Raw genomic sequence first — 17347 nt, 5'->3', positions numbered from 1 at the left:
AGAATCTGAGGTGGGTGTTGCATTCCTTCCTCATTGTGGGTTGATGTACTGGGGGTGGAAATTCTGGCAATATTTGTCTCAGCCTCTTACCCATCTCAAAATGGACTTTCTCTCATTTGCCTGATATATAGCATTCACTCAGATAGTTGGTTCTTTTTCCTCTCTCATATGTAGCTTTAGATTGGGCGTATCTGTGGGAGGAGGTGAGTTCTGGATCTCCCTGTTTCACCCCCCTGAATCAGAAGCAGCAATCACTCTTATTATTTCCCCCAACATTAACCTCCCTAGCCCTATGCCACCATTAATCTACTTACTGTCTATAGATTTGGCTAACTTATATTTTTTATGTAAGTGAAGTTATATGACGTGATCTTTTGTGACGGGCATCTTTCACTTACATTGTTTGCAAAGTCCATCCACGTTGTAGCATGTATCAGGACTTTATTTTTTTTTAATTGTAAAATACTTTTCTATTACTTGGATATACCATTTTATTTATCTATTCATTAGTTTGGGGGTATTTGATTTTTGTCTATTATGAATAATGCTGATATGAACATTTTTAGATTAGCTTTTGTGTGAACACATTTTTTAAACTATCTCACGTTTATTCTTTGAAGTGGAAAATTGGTTCATATGTTAATTTTATTTAATATTTTGAGGAAGCAGATTGTTCACTAAAGTGGCTACACCATTTTAATTTTCTACCCACAGTGTATAACTGTTCTGATTTTTTTCACATCCTTACCGATATTTGTTATTGTCCACCCTTTTTATTTTGGCCATCTTAACAGACATGAATTGATATTGCAGTTCTGATTTACATTTCACTAATGATTAATACTACTGAGCATATTTTCATGTGCTTATTGACCATCTGTATATCTTCTTTGGAAAAGTACTCAAATATTTTACCAATCTGAAAAATTGGATTATTTGAGTGTTAATTATTGAGTTGTTAGAGTTCTTCATAAATGCTTGATGCTGGTGCCTCATTAAATATATGATTTGAAATTAGAATGTAAAAAGACTCTCATTTGTGGACTCTTTTCACATTTCTAATAATGTCTTTTGAACCATAAAGGTGTTTAACTTTGATATTAGTCCAAATTATTTTTTCCATGTAGTTTATGGTTTTTATGTCATAGCAAAGAAACCACTGCCAAATTTAAGGTCAAATAGATTTATCTCTATGTTTTCTTTTTATATTTTTAGTGCTTACATTAGGTCTTTATTTTGTTTTCAGCTAATATTTCTTATGGTAGATGTTAGGGTTCCAATTTCATCCTTTTGTGTGTGGATATCCAATTTTTCTAGAACCATTTGTCAAAACGACAATACAAAAATCTACTTACTGTAAGTGTAAATTTCTATTTTTGGACTATCAATTCCATTTCATTGATCTATATATCTATTCTTATTCCATTACCACATTGTTTTGATTACTAAAGGCTTGTAGTAAGCTTTGACCTAGAAAATGTGAGCTTTTGATTCTTCTTTTTCAAGATATTTTGGGATCAATTTCCACTAAAAAAAAATGACATCTGTGATTTTGATAAGATTTTATTGAATCTATAGATCAATTTGGGGAGATTGATATCTCAATAGCATTAAAAGTTCCAATCCTTGAACATAGAATGTTTTCCATTTATGCAGATCTTCTAAAATTTTCTTCCAACAATACTTTTGTAATTTTCAGAACACATTTCCTTAAAGTATTAGAATGTTAGGAAATATTATCTTGAAGGGCTATTGGAAACTTAAAATGCTATCTCTTCATATACTGTGATGATTATGCAGTGTCTGTACTTAATTCTGACATGGTATATTATCCTGATTGATTTTTATATATCAAAGTAATCTTGGATTCTTGGGATAAGGGACACAGAGTGTATATAATCTTTCATGTTGATCTATTCAGTTAATTATTTTTTATTGAGTTTTCCTTTTTTTTTTGCATCTATATTCAGTAGGGATAGTGACCTAAAGGTTATTTCCTAGTGATATCTTTTTCTGATGTTAGTATAAGGGTGTACTGGCCTCACAGAATGAGTTAGGAAAAATTCCCACTATCTTCTACTTTTGGAGATGTTTGTAGAAATTGTTATTAATTCTTTTTAAAATGTTTTATAGAATTCATATTGAAGTCATCTTGTTGTGGGCTTATGCAACTATGTTCTCCTTCATGGAACGTTTTTTTTTTTTTGGTCACTAATACAATTCCTTTGCTTGTTATGACCCTATTCATATTTTCTAGTTCTTCTCATCTCAGCTTTGACATTCCATAAGTACATGCTTTGTGCCAGACACAGTTCAATTTTTTTTTTTACACTAAATAATTTAACAGCACAGCAACCCTGGGATAATTACTCAGAGATGTTAAATAAGTCAGCAGAAAATTCAGAGCTACTGAGGGTTAGAATCAAGATTTAAACTGATACCTCTATGATTCAAAGCCAGGGCTATTAACCACTATGCTATTATGCATGCATATAAAACATACTCCCAAGAGATCATACCTAGTGAATAACATTATTATCACATCCATTTTCCATAACAAAGCTATCATCACTACTCTAAAGTGAATAGAAAAATCAAAATGGGTGACAAGCCTAGAGGAGACAAATACCCAGAATGTAACAAATTCATGCTCTGGAATCTGCATTAACAGTTTTATGCACCAGAAATATTTCCAAGAGGAGACATTTTAAGTTGGAAGGACATTGGTGTATTTTATACATGAGAAACTGTGAGGGTATTACTTTCTTAGCTACACATATTGTATGTCATGTAACAGGTAGTTGTATTCCTAATAGAAGTAAGCTTAGAAAATGCCAATGGTGCATGAATTAAATTTTTACATGATTATATTATAGTCATGGGAATCCCACAATAAATATCAAGAGAAGACCCAAGTTTACCAACAAATGCTTAGGGTTAACACTTTCTTCAGTGTTCTGAGTCCTCTGTGCAGACAAACCATAGGGAAGCAATTAAAGCTATACTGGAAAGGGAACAGTGTGCTTTTCACACACAGCTGAGAGTTGAAGTTTCTCACATGCTGTGTTCCAAGGGAATACAACCTGTCTGAATGAGAAGTCTTTAGGACATGTTCTCTACACAGTCATTCCTGCATTTTGCATTTTTTGAATCACCTTTGCTTATCTGGGACAACCTTTCTCCAAAGCCTCTGAATCATAAATATGCTACATGATTTTCTAAAACATACTGCAATGTGATTCACATACCCAAGGGCAAGACTGGATATTAAATCAATGTCAGCCTTTGTGTTTTTTCATCAGGTTAGATTCTGTGATAGGACTATTTAGCTTGAAGATATTTTTGTACTTTGAAACTCTGACAAATAAAGAAGGTCAAGGAAAGAAGTAATACAGATTGCACCTGTATATGTATGTGTGTATATGAACATATTGTGTGTGTCTGTGTATAGAAGAAAAGAAATTAAAAATAAAAGAAATTGTATTAAGAAGCTGCCCTCTATTATTATGTTTTTTTTTTTCTTTTTACAACCACACACGGCACATGGAAATTCCTATGCTGGGGGTCAAATCAGAGCTACAGATGCCACCCTACACCACAGCCACAGCAATGTGAGGTCCAAGCCACATCTGTGACCTATACCACACCTCACAGCAACACCAGATCCTTAACCCACTGAGAAAGGCCAGGGATTGAATTTGCATCCTCATGGATACTAGTTGAGTTCATTAGTGCTGAGCTACAATGGGAACTCCAACTGCCTTCTATTAATTTTCTGTTATATTGTATATATTTTTACTGAATAAAGAAATGACACAACTAGACTATAAACTCCACAAATATATGATCTTGTCTCTCTCATTTGTTCTGTATTTCTAAAATATAGAAAAATACTATGAGCATAATGCTCAATCAGTATATTTTAATGAATAAAATAAATGAAAAATAATTTTAAATTTATTTACAATAGCCATAAGGCAAATATTCCCAATTTATAGAGAAGTTAATAGAGTCTATTTTTCTTTTTAGAAACTTGCTGCTAACGCTTTGTACTGCTAGTAGAGGCAGATCTGTCTTTAAATGAACTCTTGTCTATTAAATGAAAGAGTAAGCATAAAATTTATTTTGCAGGAAGTTAATGTTAATAGAATAATGAATCTGATCTTTCAGCCATGGTTAATGTTTGACCTTAAATTAATCCTATCTTTCAAATCTGAGCGATCCTTTATAAAACTTATACCCTGACTCTTCCGTTCAATCAGATGATACTTTTTCGGGGTCTCAAGTAGTACCTAGCTCAAATTAGGTAACTCATCAAGGACATAATTTCAAAATATTTTCATAACTTTAGCATTGCTAACATTCTATCTTTCATGAGCTAATCTTAGTTTTTATGTTAGAATCCAACGTGTACACAAAGTCCAACTCAGAATGTACATATGCATAGAACCTTTCCTAACCATTCAATTCTGAGTGCTATTTCTTTCCTATCAGTATTTAAAGCATTTAGCATACATTTGTAATTCCTGATTAACTAAATATGTCATTTTCTTTAACTTTTTGTGTATTAAGGTTTTGCCTCTTGTGATGGTCATTTTTATGTGACAACTTGGATAAGTCTGCAATATCCAGGTATTTGATCAAGTATTATTCTAGATGTTTCTTTGAAGGTATTTTTAGATGAGAAGACATATATCACCTAAAGTCACATGAAAAGATGCTCAATATAGCTAATTATTAGAGAAATGCAAATCAAAACTAAAATGGGGTAACACCTCACACTGGTCAGAACGGCCATCATCAAAACATCCACAAATGGCAAATGCTGGAGAAGGTATGGAGAAAAAGGAACCCACCTACAATGTTGACTGGAATATAATTTGGGTCAGCCACTATGGAGAACAGTATGGGGGTTCCTTAAACTACTAAAAAATGGGGCTACTATATGATCTTGCAATCCTACTTCTGGGCTTACATCTTGAGAAAACCATAATTCAAAAAGATGCATAATTCAAAAAGATGTTAATAGCACTATTTACAATAGCCAAAACATAGACGCAACATAAGTGTCCATCAATAGATGAATGGATAAAGAAGATAGAGTACATCTGTTTAGTACAGAGATACAGAGACACACAGACACGTACACACACACACACAATGGATTATTACTCAGCCCCCCAAAATAATGAAATAATGCCAGTTTCAACAATATGGATGGGCCCAGTGATTATCATTCTAAGTGAGGAAATCAGACAGAGAAAAACAAAAATATCACTTACATGTCACTTATATCACTTAGGTTACATGTGGAAACTAAAAAAAAAGGTTACAAATAAACCTATTTACAAAACAGAGACTCTCAGACATAGAAAAAAATCTATGGTTACCATAGGAGAGGAGAGAAGAGGAATAATACTTAGGAGGTAAGGTTTAAAATATACACGCTGCTATATATAAAAGAGATAACCAACAAGAACTTTCTGCATAGCTCATGGAACTATACTTGATATTTTGTTAGAATGGAGGAGGATGTAAAAAATACGTCTATGTATGTATATGTAATATGACTGTATATATAACTGAATCACTTTACTGTATACATAAAACTAACATTGTAAATCAGTAAAAAAAAATTTAAAAAACATTTAAAACACTAGACTTTGAATACAGCATATTATGATCATGTGGATGTGGATCATCCAGTGAGTAGAGCCATAGAAAAATGACTACTTCACTGAAAGAAAGAATTCTGCCAGCGGATGGCCTTCAGACTTGAACTGCAACTCTTCCCTGGGTCTCCAGCCTGGATTTTAGATTTAGCAGCCTCCACAATTACATGAGCAAATTATGTAAAATATCTCCCTCTCATGCTATTCTGTTTTTCTGCAGAACCCTGACTAACACCCTCCCTAACTAGTATTCTGAGTTTTTGCAGAAAAGTCCTGGGTATCACATTCATTTTGTATATTTCTCCAGGACCTTTCCTTTCTTCCATCCTTCTTCCTCAAATATTTACAAAGCATATAGTATAAACTCAAATAAAGGGCATGAGCACAGAACTGTGCATACATAGTCATTTAACGCGTATATTTACTGAGTAAATATTATTTGTACATTCGCTCCATTAATGTACCTAACAACTGCTTTTGTTACTGAATTGCTGGCCATGTGCCTGAAACTTATATTTTTAAGGTGACTAATTTAGGTCTAGAAAGTAAATCTGGTGCTATGAGAATAGGACTCAACCTGCAGGAATGAACCTTGTGTTTCTTGCTATCAATGAAATTGGTATTAGTATGCCATTGTTAAATATACATAATGGATTCAAAATAACATCCATGTAAATCGGACTGTATTTCAGCCCTGTTGCTATCTTGGTTTTGAAAGAATGTATATTAAGTGATGGTATTTTCAAGAAGTTTGATAAGTTAGATAGCGGTGGTATAGAGTAGAATATAAGGACAGAAAATGAATGCAAAATCTAGCTCCGGTATTTCTTTCAAAGGAAGCATCTTCTGATCATAAATTTGAACAAAAAATCATAAGGCCTGATGAATTGGAAACAAATTGCATTGTCATTGAGGTAATAGGCAGTCTAAATTATACCTCAGAGCCCAAAAAATATGTTAGACACTGAAACATAAAGTTAAAAAGAAAATTCTTTAATGACAAATAAAGTATAAGTACTAAATACCAATTATTGTTGTAACAGTCACTCCTTAAAGCTTTTACATGCCAATTAGATATGTCAGAAACCTTAAAGATTGTAGTTTGAAAGCAAGAAATCCCAAACAACTGTATATCATCACTCTGTCTGGCTATATCTTCTATTTTATGATATAAATAAGAACTCATCTTGTCAGGAACAACACATGCCTTAAAACTGGAGAACAAAGGTCCTTCTCTACTGATCTTAGGATATACAAACACATCCAGTGGATTTGATTGACCCTCAAATGCCAATCCTCCGTGGGCATAGGTAGGGTTTGTGCCCAATGGCATGCTGGTAAATATTGAACAACTAGATCTTGAAATAAAGTAAGTCCTGATTTGTAGTGTCTCAATTGCCTTGGTGAAATATTCCATCAAGGGCAATTTCAAACTCCCGGGATGAGGTCGCTGAATTTGAAATTGGAAAGAGATAGGCACACTCAGCTATTAAGAACTGCTGTGAGCTGGCCTGAGGACACCACTGCTTGTGTCCACTGGCCCCTCAGTGCTCCTAAGGATGTGATTAGTGGGACTGTTCTATATGTATAACAAATGTTATCCAAGTAATTGATACAATGAACCTGAAAGAAAGGAAACTACTGCAAAGACGACTGAACACCTCCCTCAAAGATCCAGAGTATGAACATGCCATGTGTGACTAATGAAACCATATTTAATCACCACCTAAGGTCCTCAGTTGCAGACTCTGCATTCTTCCTACATTATCCTCCTTTTACTTCTTCAAGGAGCTGCCAATTTATTTAGAATCCTAAACACAATGAATGTTTTCCAATCCATTCCTCCTACTCCCTTGTCTTAGCTAAACCTCAATTTTAAAATGAAAGAAAAGCCTCCTTAACCATCTCCACCCATTTGCTTTCACTTGTTTCTTCTTTCAGTCTCCTTTTTGAGAAATTTCCCAGTGAACAAGTGCATGTATGGATTTTAGATGCAGAAATCCTGGATTCAAGTAGAATCTCTCCCTGTGTTTGACCCTATGCTCATAGGCAACCCTGAGTTCCTTCACACCTACATGACATACTATCTTCCTAACCAGGTTTTTATAAGCTTATTTAAAATAGTATAAATAAAAACTTTATTCAACTCCTCTGACAGCCATTTTTCCTGGTTCTCTCTGTACTCTTAGCTTTTTAGTAAATTGTTGGAGACACATATAAATTGATTTGGAAAAGTAGAGAAAAATAGCTGTTTGGACTTTTCTGTGGTCCTGTTAATTGTCCCAAACATCACCCCCCCCCCCCCTTTTTGGCCTTTTTAAATAGCCATTTTTAATTGATTGAAATATCTTGATTACTTTCTATTGAGAATTTACAAACCACGGATAATATTTGTTTTTATATTAAAATCATTGCTTTCATACAATCAATATTTTTCTATGCAATTTTTGTATTTATTTTTCTATAAAGAATGATTTAAGAACTCCAAATATTTCATGGAGGTATGCAATGACTTTTTGTTTGTTTGCTTGTTCCCCTCCCCATAAAAAATTATCAATAATAAAATACTTAGCACTGAGGGGAGAGTCCATTAGACAATCATATGACATGCGAAAAAAATTTACAGAAGGATATCTATTACCTTTTCATATTAGTCACTATTCTGTCAGCTTAAAATTTCAAATCTAAGGTCTATCAATAGGAGTTCCCATCGTGGCACAGTGGTTAACGAATCCAACTAGGAACCATGAGGTTGCAGGTTCGGTCCCTGGCCTTGCTCAGTGGGTTAGGGATCCGGCGTTGCCATGAGCTGTGGTGTAGGTCACAGACGCGGCTCGGATCCCGCGTTACTGTGGCTCTGGCGTAGGCTGGCCGCTACAGCTCTGACTGGACCCCTAGCCTGGGAACCTCCATATGCTGCGGGAGCAGCCCTAGAAAAGTCAACAAGATAAAAATAAATAAATAAATAAATAAAGTATATCAATAAAGAGCTGTTTAGCTTAGTATAAAAAGAAATACATTTCAAGACATTTTCTTTAATGCTCATTTAAGAAATGTATTTACTTTAGTTGAAAATATTTATAGGTTTCATTTTATGCTATTAAAAAACCACGAGTGAAAAGTATATTATCTAGAGTCATTTTGTGAACAGATTAGTTAAACTGTGGATCAGGGCGTTTTCTGTTTCTATTTCTTAATATGCTTAATATCTTTGACCTCATTAAATATTTTAGAAATATACTAGCTAAAGTTTATCTAGATTCCTTAGGCTCACTGCTCCCTTTTTGGCTGTGCTTTATGTCGAATAGAAAATGACACAGAACCTAGACAGTGTTTAATGAGACTATGAAACCACCAGTTAATGACGACTTGTGAATGTATTCAATTATGTTTCAGAATAAATCCTTTCTTTGACTTGCAAGGTTTTCTTATAGCAAAAGAGAGAAAAGAGGTAGATGGAACAACTGAGAGAATATGTCTTTAGGCAGATCAATTCGAAAGACAATCCCTCATAATTACCTTTCATTAAAATACAAACATGAGAAAAATAATTATGGAAAATATTAGAAAATGTGTTTCATTTATGTAAATATATAAACCCAATCAGACCACAACTGCAATGCTGAAAACAAATGTATTGAAATAGATATCTGATTTCATTGGGGTAACAGATGCTTGACTAATTCAAAACATCAACAAGGATGTGAAAACAGTAGGCAATAAAGTCACCCCATGATGTGTCAAGCCTTAAAATTTGTAAAAGATGCAGTTCACTGAATTGCTAGCTTAATTGTGTGAACTGCTCTTGCTTTAAAACTTGATTTTTAAAACTTTATTTCTCTATTGCATCACCACCTACAGCTTAAAGTACACTAATTATACTTTAAAACACTGCACATTGAAAATCTAACAATTCTAATAATAAAATATGAAATTAAAAAGATATCAGTAAATTATAGAATAGAATTGTATGACATTTGCTCCAAAGTACTTTTCTATTTTGGGGGGCTGGAGTCTTGTTTTTCGTTTTTGTTTTTTTTTTTTTACAGATCCACTCTCATTGTTTTCATATTTCAGGGAATGCTAAGGCCAGTTACATACATGTGTTAATCTAGGTAATCTAATTGTTTCAGACTAATAAAATTACTCTGAAGACCTGTGCTACATGTTGTATCCTGCCATTAGGCTTAAAACCGTAGATTATCAACCAAAAGAACTTTTTGTAATGAGAAGTCAAAGGGGGTAGAATATGAACTATAAGAAAGAAGAATCTAAAATATTCAGTATTAGTCCTCCAGAAAATATTCACTGTGTGTCTATAGACAGTTCAGAAACATTCCTACTCTTATATTTCAGTTTGTAAGTTAATGAGCATACAATTTGCTATATTCTATTTTTTTTTTTTTTTGCCTACCAAGGTGCCTGTCAGTATTGTAGACTGGGGCTCCCTTTGCTCTGTGAATTTGTTCTCCAGTGTGAGGAAAACAACCATACAAAAAAGAGACATCAGCAAATCCATGATATATATATATATATTACACATAAACACACACATATGTATTGAAATAGATATAAATATAAATAGCTTTTTGCTGCTTTAAGCAACCTGAAATTTTGGCTGTTTGTTACTGTAGCATAATGTAGCCTGTATGTAGTCAGATAGTTACATACATGAAGAAAATGTGTTTGGGCCTTAAATACCATTGCAAGTAGGTGAAAATATAAACAAAATCTAGTTTTATAGGCTTAAATGCAAACTACTACAGAAGGTGCTAATAGAGATAGGATGCTTTGAGATGACCTAGTAGAATTAAACTTGATTATTACTGTCAAAAATGTACATGTTAAGTTCATATAGTACATCTATATTTTATCAAATAATGAAGTAGAAAATTGACGGTGATTTTTGTGTAACAGATAAAAATACTCTGTTTCATAACATTCCCAAATTAAATCACATGAGAAATATGACAAATGAAAACATCAGATTTTTGAGCAAGGGAGATAACAACAAAGCACACAAGGGAAGCCAAAATAACCTAAAAACGACATACTGTATGATACATCAAAGCAGTGAATTTTAAGTGGTTTGTGAAAACACCTTCTTCGTTTTTTTCCCAAAATAAGTTCCCTTGAGTCCTTTGTGTGAAAGTGCTTCTGACAAATTCCTTTTCCCCCTTAAAGATGCCAACAGATCCCCATGTACTTGGCTAAACATTTTCTTTGGCAACGACTGCTGGACAATTTCATTTCATTAGTTCTATAATGCAAATGTTGTGCAATAAGAATCCTAAAGCATGAGTCAGTTTTATCAAAATGATTGCTGCATGATTTTTCCCCAAAATACTCTTGGAAATTACAGAAAAAACTAACACAGTCAACCAAAATGGTACATATTTGCTGTGCATAAAACAATGCAGAGATTTTAACTATTCCTTATAAATTTTTTTTTTTTTGGTCTTTTTGTCTTTTTTGAGGGCTGCACCCGCGGCCTATGGAGGTTTCCAGGCTAGGGGTCCTATCAGAGCTGTAGCTGCCAGCCTATGCCAGAGCCACAAAAACACCAGATCCGAGCTGTGTCTGCAACCTACACCACAGCTCACAGCAACGCCGGCTTCCTTAATCCACTGAGCGAGGCCAGGGATGGAACCCGCAACCTTATGGTTCCTAGTCAGATTCATTTCTGCTGCGCCACGATGGGAACTCCTATCCCTTATAAATTTTCAAGTCAAAAATAAAATGTATTTTATCAAATTATTTTTACCTTATTTAGAACTAAGCAAGATGTTCTAGATATATTCAGAACCACAATTTGACCACTGGGAAAAAAAAATCTAGATAAGAATATGACGTGCTATAGATCAAGTCCTTGAGCTTGGGACAGTTTCTCTAAATGCAGAAACAAATTTTGCATGCAGTGAAAACATTCAAAGAGAGATAAGCCTGACTCATCTGTTGTTTTTCCTTAGGCTTAATCTGGCCATTCAGCTGATTAAAGGGTTTTTGTTTTTGTTTTCTTCCCTTTGTTAGGGTAAATAACATTTTTTAAAAATTCAAATAACGTAACAGCTCTTGTTTTAGTAAATGGTATGGAAGTATGTAAGTTTTATTTTAAAGAAAATGCTATAAAACCTCTTGGCATTTTTACCTAAAAAAAAAAAAAAAAAGAGACCTATCACAGCATTGTCAAGTGACTCTGAAGTTCTCTGCAAGCAACATCTATTCACTTTTACTATATCATAGAGTTTAAATGTTTCTTCAAGTTATGCACACACATGGATAAAAACAGTATAGTTTACTTGGGGCAATTAAGATCAGAAAATTTTGTTCTAGTTGTATCTTAACTAGTGAAAACTGACCAGATGGAAAGAAGAATCACCTGTCTCTACCCCATATTACTCATAGGTGAAAAAAAATACCTTTCTCCTCAATTTATCCTAGGATGAAATTTTTACAAGCAAGAATAAGTTTCTCAGATGTAAAGAGTGAAGAACAGAGGAGGAGCTGTCTGGCCTCTTTTTGTATTTTATACTGCAATTTCCTTAATTTGGGGGATACTCATCGGGATTTCTGCTACCAAATTCATATCTGGCTGCTTATTGCTTGAAAATCAATACTCAAGAGGCAAGCACTGCCAGGAATGGAAAATGTTACTTTTAATCAGGACGCTACCAGTCTGAAAAGAAGGCAGATATGTGTCCCAAATACAACTCAGAAGATTCTGCTCAGCCATAAAAGTTTTTAAAGGAAAAAAGGGAAGTAATCTCAGGCAATCATTGATACTCAACACCATCTTCCACTTGTGCAGACTTCTTAACTCCTAACATTCTGTAGATACTATCTTCTGCACAGTTTTTGGTTTGTTTTTTGTTTTGTTTTGTTTTCAAGATTACTGAAGGAGACGCTAGGGAAGAGATCTTGTCATCTGTTAATTATTTATTCTTCATTTCTACTTCTTTGATCTAGAGAGGAACCAACGGATTAGACAAGATATTGTGTGATCATAAGATTGGAAAGGTGGGAGTTGAGCAGAGTATGGAGCTGCCTAGTTTAAGGTTAGTTACAATATAGCTCTATAAAAGTGACAAGACAAAAGGAGCCTCCAGCAGAAAGCTCTTTTCTGCCAAAAGCTGCTTACATTTCCATCTTGGATTAAAGCAACAACAGAATTACAATGGTGGCCACAGAGGCCAGCATCAAGTTTTCTCAGTAAGGACCTTGAGCTGAAGTAGGCTACAGAGTCCCCCATGCTTTCCTTTCTTTCTTAGCTAATATTTTCTTACAGAAATTTTCCGCCTAGAGGAGAGGCAGCTAAACCTGGAGGAGAAACTGCTGTGGCAATTTTATCTTATGGATGCATTTGCCTTTGGCCAGGAATCTCTTACTTTTTAAAGCCCATTTTAGCCAATGAATTTTGATAGAAAGTATCCTTGCTTCACTTTAACTTCACCCCTTGTGTGAACCCCTTTTATTTACATACTACCAGTGTAGTATGCACCTCATTAACTAAATTGGCCAGAGTAGATTATTCTTAAAAGTTCTTTCCTACCTCTAGCATGTAAAATATTTGTATTGTCTTTTGCCCCATGTCTCTACATTGTACTTAGAAAGCTTAGTGCTAGAATTCACAGCCACTGCTGTGCTGCACAGTGACTATTCGATTTTTATCTTCTTTTTGCTTCGTGTATTGTATTTGGAATCATCTCTCTTCTGGACTGAAATGTGGAAAAATTCTCACAAAAAAATAGACAGAACTTGTAACATGATCATCATTCTGCCTGCACTGTTTTCTCTCAGTCTAGGAAAAGCTTTGTCCCAAGCTGTTGCTACAACTTAAAACAAAAGAAAATGCATCAGAACTGCGCAAATCACAGAAACACACTGGTTCAGTGGGTATGCCATCCATTAAGAAAATCTTCCCAAGTGCTTTCAAAACACAGGGAGCCCAAACAACCTTTGCAGCCATTTATCAAAGGTTACAAATCTATCATTTCAAGAAGAATGAAACTAAGCACTAAAGTTAGAGAAGTAAACCAATATGCAGCACTTTTCTCCCATTTATTCAACTTCCCCTTACATTCTTCTCAGGAAAAAAAAAAAAAAGATACAGACTTAACCTGCTTGAGTAGCATGCAAACAAATAATATGTAATCAATACTTGGAGCACAACATGTTTCTTATTAATTTGATAACTAGAAGAATTTCCAATTTTATGGAATGTGTATATAATATGTGAGGTTTACATAATTCAAAAAAATCCTTCACATTTACTCTCCTGTATTTTACTGATATATTTGGCTTTATAAGAGATCATAGAAAGTTTATGCAACCATCATTAAATGTTTTAATAATGCTAAAAATAATAGTAATATAATTGTGTGAATTTATTTAATAAACACACAAAATGTCTCAGACTCATTCTGAGCTGATCTGCATCTAGCACCTTTTATATTTTTTAAATTAATTTTTTATCCATTTTTTTTGAAAGATCTGTGTTTCTTGAATACATTCTGTGGTGATTATCTACATAGGACTTCAAAACTCAAGATATTACATCAAGGTAAACTATTTTGGGTCTTTTTTTTTTCTTCAAAACTATTTTAGTATTTCAATTATATACATTTAATCTGGTGACCAAATCCTATTATCTGCATATCTCTATCTCCTCAAATTAATATATATGTCCTGTCAATCACTGTTCAATCTTCTTGCTGTATAAGACCAATGACATGCAAATTTTTGTGATTTACAACCCTTATCTTATTCCATTAATTTCTGCATCTTCAATTTCAGTTCCTGGCTGCCTCCCAACTCTGTCTAACTAAATTGTTTTAAGATGACTATCGGATATCTAGGTATTCATTATTTCTGGAAGCTGTCTCCTACCTTTCAACCTTTACATGATATATACAGCTGTCAAAATCCTGGCCATAATCCCAGGCACTGAGTGTTCTACTAAGAAACATATTAAGGCTGTCACTGGGATATTTCTTAAGAAAAGAACTAAGAGATACTAAATAATGGTCACAATCTTAAACTCTAAGTTTTGTTACATTTATTAGTAAAAGGGAAGAGAGTTGTGTTTATGTTTTAAGGTCAATAAGAGTAAATTGGTTTTCCATGACCTATCAAAAGATACACCACTGAAGCTGTCACTCCTGTTCATCTAGAGTGAAATTTTACTGATATTCTCAATAAGCACAAAGAACTGAAAATTCAGAAGGGGTTCTGAATCTTCTAAAAATATAAAACATGTCAAAATGAACTGTCAAGTTCATTTATGTTCTTGAGGGTTTGGGGTTTTTTTTCCCCCATTTTTTGAAACATAGTAAGGGCAATGAGAGCCATATAAACATAGGATGACATGTTTATTCATGGTTTGATTTTGTGCTTAATTTTGATAGTTATTTCAGATATCCTGCAATTCCTAATTCTCTCTCTCTCTCTCTTTTTTTTTTTTTTTTTTAATTTTGCTTTTCAGGGCTGCACTTGTGGACAGCCTATATCACAGCCACAGCAGTATAGTTAGGTCATCTTCGTGGTGTGTCATCGAACTACACCACAGCTCACGGCAACACCGGATACTTAACCCACTGAGCAAGGCCAGGGATCAAACCCGAATCCTCATGGATACTAGTCAGGTTCATTACTGCTGAGCCACAAAAGGAATTCCCTAATTCTCTTTTTTAAAAAAGAAATTATTTGGTATTTAATTGCCTCTTTGATCATTGATTTTTGAAGTTGTTTGAAACCTCATGGGGATAAGTAACTCCAATTTCCTAGCAGACATCCATTCACATTCTCAATCATTTTATTCACTGAAGAGATTTTTTTTTTAATTAATCAAAAAAATTTGGAGTTCCCATCGTGGCTCAGTGGTTAACAAATTCGACTAGGAACCATGAGGTTGCAGGTTCGATCCCTGGCCTTGCTCATTGGGTTAAGATCAGGCGTTGCCATGAGCTGTGGTGTAGGTTGCAGACGCTGCTTGGATCCTGTGTTGCTGTGGCTCTGGCACAGGCCTGTGGCTACAGCTCCACTTCGCCCCCTAGCCTGGGAACCTCCATATGCTGCGGGAGTGGCCCAAGCAATGGCAAAAAGACAAAAAAAAAAAATTACCTGAGCTTTGGAAAACCATGAAACCCAAAATTATATTTTACATGTTTTAAGTTAAATTCTAATGATATTTTTAAAAACCTTAAATCATGTCCTCTAAAAATTAAAATCGGTTGTATTAAAAAGCGTCAACTACTAATATGGAGTTATCAATAATGAAGTCATGTTGATTTAAGACATGTTTTTCCAGTCATTTTACAATACTTGTACATAAATCTTCACCCTTATTTTATCAGCATTTCCTCAAATACTTCCAGATTTATTTGAATGTAAGATCCATACAAATGTTAGTTCAATTCAAAAAAGGATTATAGTACTGTGAAGCTAAAGGGTTCCTAACAAACCTGGTATCTCAATCCCTTAAGTCGTAGATGAGGAAAGTGACTCTTAAAAATATGATTTCCTTAATATCCCAAAGCCACTTCAAATCAAAACCAGAATTAGGATCTATGTATTATCAACCTAATGATCTTCATACAACTACAACAAGGACAAGAGTTAGCATTTACAATAAAGACACTGCATATTTGAACACTCATCTGTAACAAATTGATTTTTTTTTTTTTTGGTCACACCCATGGTATGCAAAAGTATCCAGGCCAGGGACCAAACAAACCCGTGCCACAGCAATGACCCAAGCCACTGCAGTGACAAAACCAGATCCCTAAATGCTAGGCCACCACTGAACGCCAATGTAACAAACTGATTTCTAAGGTGTATATTTATTCATCTTTATTATTATAGAGGCATGTTTATGATATATGACATACATGATACAGATATCATATATAATTTTAAAACATTTAGAAATCCATTTACAAATATATGTTATGTATAATTTTGTAATATTCAGTGATACTACTCTACATATTAGTGCACAAACTTAGAGGTATTATCTGCTATATCTAATTTTCATATAAATAATTGATTTGTTCTAAAAAATATCTTTGATACTGATATTCTTATTCACGCAGGTCAAATTATCTTTAGAACTAATCCCCTGTAATAAAAAATGAATCCCAAACAGTGAATAATTGAATATAACATAATAATGCAAAAGATTCATCCAGTCATTTACCCATTCTTGCCATCGACAGATACTTTTAGGTGCCCATTTCCTGCCACAATTGCCAGATCATATAAAAACAATAAAAAGCAATGCTGATACCAGGATTATGGTGGGATTACTAAATATCAATCAAGCAACAAATGAAATAAATATTTTCAAACTGTGATAAATTCAATGAAGATAAGTAGAGTGTGCTAAAAGATAATATAATAGAGAGATCCGGCCTTGTCTTGGGATCAGAAAACCTTTTTCTGAGAGAGCACTCGTTAATCTGACACCTGAAGGATGGCGTAAGAGGGGCATTTGGTTGGTGGTGGAAGGGGCGGGTGCTGCAGCAGCAGGAGTGACAGGATGGTGAATTCCAGACATACAAATCAAGACTGGAAAGGATACTGCACTTGAAGGGGGAGAAGTATGATGTGGTCTCACTTGAATGCGGCAGTGTCAGAGGAGGAGTGTGGGGTAGACAGAATCAAGGGATGTTTAGAAA

This window comes from Phacochoerus africanus, chromosome 11, assembly GCF_016906955.1.
Source record: "Phacochoerus africanus isolate WHEZ1 chromosome 11, ROS_Pafr_v1, whole genome shotgun sequence".
Classification (NCBI taxonomy): Eukaryota; Metazoa; Chordata; class Mammalia; order Artiodactyla; family Suidae; genus Phacochoerus; species Phacochoerus africanus.
Note: the sequence above shows the minus strand (reverse complement) of the source record.